Consider the following 9,289-nt stretch of genomic DNA (forward strand, 5'->3'; position numbering starts at 1 on the left):
AGTGTTTTTTTATTGGTTAAGTGGTCCTTGGTATGAAAAGGTTTGAGAAACACTGAGCTAGAGCAATCGCAACTGTTAGTTGATGTTAGCTTAAATCTTAGTATGCTAGCAGATTTTGATTGAGCTAGTTTCCGGGACAGAAAAATCTATCTCAAACATAGTGAGTTTTCTCCTGATTTGTCCATCTCAATAATGCAATTTTTGTTTCAGAATGTTTGAAAGATCTGTAGATTTAAAAAAAAGGGTCCAATATTTTCTTTGGTAACCATGGGGAGAAAGAATCAGATTATTGACGGAAATTGTCTCCCAGTGTGGGGTCTGTATCACAAAACGTCTTTGTTGTAACTGGACATTCCTTGGAACACAAAAAACTTGACGAATAACTTAATATAAAATATGATACAAACACTTGATACAATGCAGGTTTGTAGTCAAAGGTAATGCAAATGGAGCTTTAACCTCGATAAGTTGCACTACATTACTTTAGTTTTTTCCTGCATTTTGTAATCTTTCCAGTGTTTCATATTTCTCACTACAACTGTCTTCATGTCATCATATATTCTATTGTACAGCAGAGTTTCACCCTTAGAGAATAAGTCTTCTTTTCTGAAAGTGAGTGTGGGAAATTTCATAAATAACTCAATCCTCCTCTTGAAGAAGGGAGTGTTTTGAGTGCTGGGTTAAATTTCAGCATAGCACCTGGGACTGATTCGGAGACGCTTGATAAATACGGGCCCTGATTGCATTTTCCTACCCCGCTGACATCCCATAATCTTATAATTTATTCAATCAGTGTAAATCCTGTTACTCAAACAAGCCAGCAAGAATATTACATTTAAGTCTCGTTGAGTTCTTTTTGGTTCTTCTCTTGCAGCTTCTCCTGCTCTAAAATATCATAAATTGTTGATTTTTGTCTCAAGAATAAGCATTTCTCATCTCTACAAACCCATGTCCAGCCTTTTGCCTGCCTTTAGGCCGGGACAACACCTCATGTTAATCAAACCCGACTTTCTGGTTCCCCCCGTTCCACAACAGCACATTCTGGGGGGGGGGGGGGGAATGAGCGTTTGGCTCCCAAAACAATTTGACTAATTCCGTCTGGTTCCAAATGCTCTGTTGTGGAGGCAAAGAGTAATAATGATGAGGGTGATAACTTTAAATAATAGCCAGTAATTTCCAATAATTGTTATTTTCTAATTACGTTTTCACATCTTCGGAGCCCAAAGAAGAGATGGAGGAAATGAAATGAAAGGAGGGACTTAATTAAAACGGAGGTGGCTAATACCAGCAATGCTTTTTATCCTTTTATTTTCTCCATCCCTCTGTTTCCCTCGCTCTGTATTAATATTTCATCTAAAGTTCAGTGCTTTCTGCTTCAATAGACAGTAAAATCACTGCTGGAAACACTGCTCTCAGTCACATCTCTCTTTCTTTTTCTCCCTTTCACTCACAATCCTCCTTCGTTCTCCCCGTGTCGTATTTCTCCCTTTTTTTTCAACTTCTTCCCTTGAGCTCTCGCCGTCCATTTCTCTCTCACAATATCTCGCAGAATGTCAGTGACGAGTCTAACTGGTTCGAGCCAGCCGCAAACTTTACTTTCACTTCTCTTAGTCACATGAGTCAGTCATTCAGCCACTTTGTCATTTTATCTCTTTGTCAGTCCCCTCTAGAATCCGGCCGTGTAAAGCTTTTTAGCTACCTAATATCACGGAAAGGCTGCTGCATTCTCTTCATAACCTTGGATTTCATTTCAATTCCAAACGTGGTTGTCGGGATATTTAAATGAAGCCCCTTCTGAAAGTTCTATTATATAAGTTACCATTACATGTATGCCCTCTAAAGTTGATTTAGGATTGACGCGGCCTGGCCAACTCCACATTGTTTAGCAGTGTTTGCACTTCAGGCACCTGAGTGCGCCCACACCAGCATGCAAGAAGAGGCATTCACATACTAATGGACACACACACACACACACACACAGACACACACACACACACACACACACACACACACACACACACACACACACACACACACACACACACACACACACACACACACACACACACACACACTCGGGCATCCTCCTACTCTGTATGGCATTAGAACAGAGCTCAGTAACTGCTAATGGCCTGCACAAGTTAAACAGCAGCATGCAGTGTTTTAAACCGCTTGCCCTGGAGCCTGTGAAGAAAAAGATCTACACTGTTTCATTATTAACCCTATTAGCACTGAGATAGAAGGCGCTGCTTCATTGCAAAGCAGTCTAATGTAACCCCGTAGTGACTTGGGGAAGAATACAAATTCCGCCTATACAGCAAATGCTCTTTCCACATCTCCATCCCTGCCTCTCTGTGTCTCTAACACTCGTGACGATGCCTAAATCACACTCCCCCGTCCCCCCACCCCCCCAGCCTTGATCCAGCCTTCCGTCTCTCTCTGGCCTTTTCCCTTAAGCCCTCTTGAGTATGAGTGCCTGTGTGATGGACTCCCCGCTAAGCGGATGCAGATTTTATTCAGGCTATTTTCAAAACCACTGCCTGCGCTTTAGCCAAGTAGACATTTTTTTAATGACTCCCCTAACCCGACGCCTTCCACCGCCGCCAACACGAGAGACATTACGCCTCAGATAAGACGCGGTTGAGTCTCACGCTCTTTATTTTTGTATTCCCACTCCCATCCCCTCCCCTCTCCGGCCCACAGGTAGACTCCAATCCTTTTTATTCCTCTCTCTCTTTCATTTAACATGTATCTGTCCTCCTTTTCTTTTAGATCATCCCCCCTCCCTTTCCTCCCCATGCAGCATGTTGTCAATTTAAGCTCATTTTCTGCACTTTTAAACCTGTATTAAACTCCACCCTGCATAATTAACACTCACCACCTGTCATTTCACTTCATTTCCAACTAATCCCCTCGCCAGCGTCACACTGTTCATCTCTCTCTGGCAGCGGCCGGGCAATTTGTTCAAATAAAAACCCCTCTGAGTTTGTCACGTGGGAATGAGCGCAGGCCGACATGAACTAGGTTAGAATGAAACATGTGGACGTCTCGTCTGTGAAGTAGTGTTCAAATATCGATCTGCTCTCTCCATGGCACAATTATGGCCAGCTCAACGGGGAGCACCTACATTAGTGAGACATGAAACATCGAGCTTAAGCGCCCATGTCTCACCGCCCGCTCTAATGGCTTTACCTGTGCGAACAAAGGACAGACCCGTGGCACACTCTATTTTCATACAATGTGTGATTTTATCAGCGACCCCCAGGTGCTTTTTTGAGCCTTTTTATGAACCGAATGAGCTTGGAACCTCTCTTGGTCACTTACCTTTTCACCAGCGTTCAACTCCCCCCCCCCCTTACCATCTACCTCTTTTTCTTTTCCCAGTCCATCATAGGTGGAAATGATGTAAGACTCGTATTGCCTGCTGCTCTACTGTGTGAGCTGCAAGCTGATAATGACTAAGTCTAGCCTATACTTTGCTAGCATCACACCCTCTTTGTCACTCTCCTTCTGAGTGCTCCCTGTGTGTGACAAGTGTGAATGAGCGAGAGTGAGGCTGGAGCTTGTGTGTGTGTGTGTGTGTGTGTGTGTGTGTGTGTGTGTGTGTGTGTGATTGTGTAAGAGAGAGACTATGGCAGGAAGTGCTGCGCCGGCGTAGGCGTTCCCCGATTCGATACACAATGGTACAGATCAATAGGAACAGCAGTCTTGTAAATAACTTTCCTAATTTGCCGTCTTCTCATTAGCAACATTCCTGTTTATTTTCGAGTCGTCTTCGCCTCAGCCTTCTGCTGCTGTCAGTCCCAGATGGTAGGCATGGTAGTCACACAACATAAACTGGCATTTAGTGTTGATTCATTGGCACATGCTGTCCCTTTCCACTGGGCAGACCCCTGCAGGGGCCAAGGGGGCGTTTGCATAGTCATTGTGTGACTTATTACTGTCATGTGAACTATGTGATAAATTGCTCACATTGAGCCAAAATATGTTTCCTTCCTTTTTTTGGACAGCTACTGATCATGGAATCGTGCTGCAGGGATCTAGCCACACCAACACCAGTAAGATTGGTGTTGGGTGAAGACCTGGCCTACAGTCTTTGTTTTCTAATTCATCACAGAGGTGTTGTATGGAGATGAGGTCGGAGCTCAGTACAGGTTATTCCACACCGAACCGGAAAAATCATTTGTTTATGGAGCTTGTTTTGTGTGCACAAAGCATTGTCTTGTTTAAACAGGAAATGGACAAAAACACACTGTTGCCACAAAGTTGAAGCACACATCTGTGAACATTATTGTATGATAATGAAGCAACATATTCTGCTCATTTTCAGGTTCATATTGGTATTCTGTTCCTCTACTGTGACATGTCTACATGCTTTAATGTTCAAAAAGCTCTTTATTGTTCTCATACTGCCTGTGCTGCAGCACTTCTTTTCACCCTCTGTCTGAAACCAGAGTCCAGTCTGCTCTGATTGGTTAGCTGGCTGGCTCTGTTGTGATGGTTAACTGCTTATACTGTATGTTTCGGAAATATCCCGACCCTTAGCATTTAACAATGTGTTAGATCAATAGCCAATAGAAGCGCGAGTGTTACATAGTGATGTCTATATGTTATGGAAGTAAACAAAGAGTATAACACACAACAGGAAAGGGAAAACCCCCAAAAAGCATAATAGGGCCTCTTTAAGATGTCCTTTTATTGAAAGCAGCTACAAATATATCCATATAATTGAATATTGAGTCAAGATTGCAATATGATAACATCTTTTAAAGGATTTTACCATAATTAAAAGATCTATTGAGATAACGAGATACACAATTGAATTTAGTCATCTAAACTGGTAACAGCAAGCACATAGCAACTCAAATGGAAATATATGTATTTATGAATTCCTCTTTATTTTTACTTGAAACTGTTGCGTTCAATTCACTCTAAAGCTCTTAAATAAATTAGAAAATTCATTAGTTTTTGTCTCGAGTGATTGTGTTTATTTTGTATAGACTATTTTTTTATTGATCTACTCTATTGTGCTATATCATTATCAAGATATCTTATGATGTTGGCTATCGCCTAGCCCTCATACCGGCATTATAGATTGATACTTTATTTATCCCAAAAATGGGAAATGATTTTGTTCCAGCAGCAGTGTCAAGCATTACACAAGTTAAAGATGTTAAAAATATACAAATATAATCAAGAATGATCCCTAGAGTATCTGAATACTACACAATATAACAAAATATTGAATGAAAGCAGCACAGTCGATTATGCATTATAAATGTGCAAATTGCAAAGGAGACTCTTTACAAGCTGTAAAAGTTTTTTGTAGTAATTTTTGTACCTAAAACTTCATTTGAATCACCATATCCTTATTTTTTAAAGAAAGTCTATGGAAGAAATCACACAACCCTGCTTTGTAGAAATTGCATACATTATACTTCCTGTTTCGCCACTTATGTTTTGGCAGGAAACCTACCCGTATTATGTAACATGTTTTCTAATGTAGGAAGTGTAATAATATACTCTCTATAGGCTTTATGTTTTGTCCAAAACATGTTAAAGTTCAAATGACAAGTATTAGTAAGTATTTTATGAATTGCAAAATATCTTAGTGGCATTCAAATGATTTGCACTTCAGTTTGCATCAAAGTGAAGGATGTGTTTTTGTGATCACTCACAAACTGAAACCCACTTATCCAATGTTATGAATGAAGGAATTTGATAGTGACTTGAAGAGAGAATAATAAATGAAAGGTAAGAACATATTCACAGAGAGTAATAAGGACAAATTAACTTATGGACGTCAGAGGAGGTGAATAATGAGTAGAACAACTAGCAGCACTATTCTATACAATAAGTAGACATTAGTCTGTAAGTGACGTGAATCCCGCCGTTACTACCTGTACAGTACATGACACTTCAGGCGCTGTGAAACACGCTGGGGAGCATCCTGTGCAACAACTTGGGTAAATGACAGAGGCGGGAAAGGAGGAGGAGGAATCAGTTGTTCACCAGGAGGTAAATGAAGTAAAGCACAAAAGAAGAAGTGGGTAAAGAGTATCCTGGAGAGCAGCATATAACGGCCCCCGATTCAGGGCCCTTTCGAGCCATGAGGCCAGCAGTGAGCGTAATGTCACTCTCACTGCTTACAATGTGTGCAGAGATGCTGTGGCGCTAGCTAGCAGCTAAGCAGCGAGCATATTTAACAAGGAAAAACAAATCCCATTCAAATATCAGTGGTGTATTTGTGTAATTTGTGCTGTTATGTAATCTCTATTGAGAAAGAACAAAATCTCTATTACAGCCCCAATAAACAAATGTTATTCATGTAGTATTTTTTAAAGAGGAGCATTTCTCTCCGACAATAAAACCACATTTAATAAAGACCAATCAGGTAAACACAGAGATCATAGCAGGGAAACAGCATTATTATAGTGGGCAGCTTATTAAAGAACGGCTATTAGATTCACTGGGGTTTCGGGAATGTGTGCTAATCCCCTCAAATCCATCTTGGCTGTTTGTATTTCTACAGAGTTGTCCATGCAAATATACTCGTATTACCACAGCAACAACATGCTGGTTCTTGGTTTGATAACTGTTATTTCACTTGAGATGTGACAGGGTTACTGATTTTCTGACTGGTATTTACAGCCATGGTGTTACATGTTTAATATGTCATCAAGAAAGCCTTTCATCTTATCCTGTTTGGTATGAAATATTATCTCACAGATGGATGTCCTTATTGCCAGGGTGACCCTTTGTCTCATCAGTGGGAATTCACAGTGTTGTTCAGTACTTGTTGGTAATTGCAAGGTGCCTTACATTTACACATGCTACAGTATGCAGGGCATTTTAAAACCCAAAGGCTGTAGTTTACTTTCCCTTTGATATTTTTGAAAGTGGTCATTTAACTGTTAACCTTTATAAGAAAAACACTCAATAAGGTGATTATATTTGTATGACTAGTGACCTCTAAGGTCATGTTAATGGCTCTGCGTTGTTGTATAGCTGCAGAAGCAGTCTACACTGGTGTTGAGGAGGCTGTGTGTGAGCAGCAGCAGCTTACATTCTTTGTAACTGCATTCACACAGTATGTTAAGGCATAGTGCTGAGAGTAGGTCACCTGTTTGTTAGCAGCACTTAGAGCCCACAGCTGCTGAAGGAGTGCAATTCAAGCAGGAGAAAGAAGAGTTGGCAAGTGTAAACATATGTTTTCGGTAATGGGTATGTTTTTTAAACATGTGTAATGTGAGTTAAATGTGAACACATAAGTAAAACATGAGTCAAATGTGATTCAAGCACATGAGTATAAACATAATTAAAGTGGAAAAGGTGAGGTAACATGTGAATGTGAGTAAAACGTTATAAAAACAAACAACCTAGATATATAAAAGTATAGGCAAAACATGAATAAATGGTGAGGTTACATGAAAAACATGAGTAACACAAGAGGAAACATATATGTAAAACATGTGAAAGACATGTTTAATACGTGAGTCTCAAGTAAAATACAAGGTAAGCGTGAGTAACACATGATTAAAACATGTGAAAAGAACCTGTGGCATAAATGAGCTACACATAAGTAAAGAAAGAATACAATGTAAGTAAAACATCAGCGCAACTTAATCATGGCTAAAACTCAAACGCGATTAAATGAATGCAAGACATGAGTTATTAAGGGGTTGAAATAACACGAGTAAGTTCAACGTTTGTAAGTTGTGAGTAAAACATCCGTAAAACAAGTGTGAACCAAATAATGCAAGTCATAACTCAGGTAAAACATCAATAAAACATCAGCGAAACACAAGGAAAACACAAGCCTTTATATAGAAGCTGTATTGATTGGACCAGAGGCCTATCTGTTCCCACAGATCCTGTGCAGACAAGCCTTCAGGGAATCATCGGGCAGACTTTGACACTGAATACCTCTGCTGCTGTTTGCATCCTGTTTCCTTGTTTAACCATGACAATGATTGTTCCCTGACCTTCACCCAGCAGCTCCAATCGGTTCTGCTGCCACCACAGAGAACATTTGTATTGACTCCCCTGTGTGTTCCAATGCATCCCAGTGTCACATCCCCGGTAATTCTTCGGGGAATTTAAGCAACCTGGGGGCAGTTAACACTCTACAAGTTTTGCTGTTTCCAATATGTAAGGCTCAATGTAAGGAATTCAACGTTTTTCACAATTTTAAAATGCCTACGGGGGAAAAAAATAAATTGTAAAAGTAAATTGAATGAATAGAACCAAAAAATGATAATAAATATATGGTAACTTATTTGTATGTGTTAGAGAGATTGGTCTGGCATGGCATGGCATCAGAGGAAAACAACATTAGCATTATTACAATTCTGTGACTTTTAACATTCCAAGTATAGGAAATATGATACAATTAAATATTTCCAAATCGTAATCTTTTTTTGTGGTTACCATGGCATGGGGCAGACAAAACTTTTTTCCAGTATGATTTGAAATTTTGCGTCTTTGATACAGTTGACAGATCAGAAAAAAGGAAATATGTGTTCTGAAAGACGCTGACAAATGTTAACAGTGTGAAAGGAAACTGATGGGGAAATAGAGCAGCACTTGACCAAAATTCAAACCTGTCCAGAAACAGTTATTTCCAAAATTCTACAGTCATCTTCAATTATTTGAAAAAGAAAAGTCATACAAGGGGAAATTAAAGAAAGCTGCATTCTCGCTGGACTTTTTTTCTCTGCTTGCCACATCTACACCAGGGCCGTATCTCATTTCAAAGATTTCCCCTCCTCGAGTCCTCGAATCCTCGGTCCTCCGGTAGTGACTCGGAAATGGATTTCAGCGTGCCATGTTGAAAGACATCTAATTTCTCTAAATGCACATCAAGGACCGAGGATCGAGCATCGAGGAGGCTCTCTGGAGGAGGCTCTCTGGAGAAGCTATAATCGAGGATACACTGATGCATCCTCTATGGTCCTCCGCGGAACCTCCGCGCAGGGAGTTTTCCCGGTGGGCCGGTGCTGTGCGTGGGCCGGAGAAAAAGATCTGATCTCAGCCAATGACGGCTCTGCATGCATCCCCTGGATATTATTTTAGAAACTGCTTTCATCGCGACGCGATGTCTACAGTGAGAACAGCTGTGGGGTCCGTGCAGAAAGCAGAGCAGTGTGTATAATATATATCACTCAGATAAAAGGCCTACTCTCTTTATTTGCTTTAGTTTAGTAGATATCTACAAAAAAAGAGTCGATATTTTTCTAAAACCATTTAGTGCTTCACATAATAAAATACACAACGGCTGTAGCCTGAT

This window comes from Notothenia coriiceps, unplaced genomic scaffold (genome assembly GCF_000735185.1).
Source record: "Notothenia coriiceps isolate Sejong01 unplaced genomic scaffold, NC01 NC01_scaffold00000339, whole genome shotgun sequence".
In the NCBI taxonomy this organism is placed as follows: Eukaryota; Metazoa; Chordata; class Actinopteri; order Perciformes; family Nototheniidae; genus Notothenia; species Notothenia coriiceps.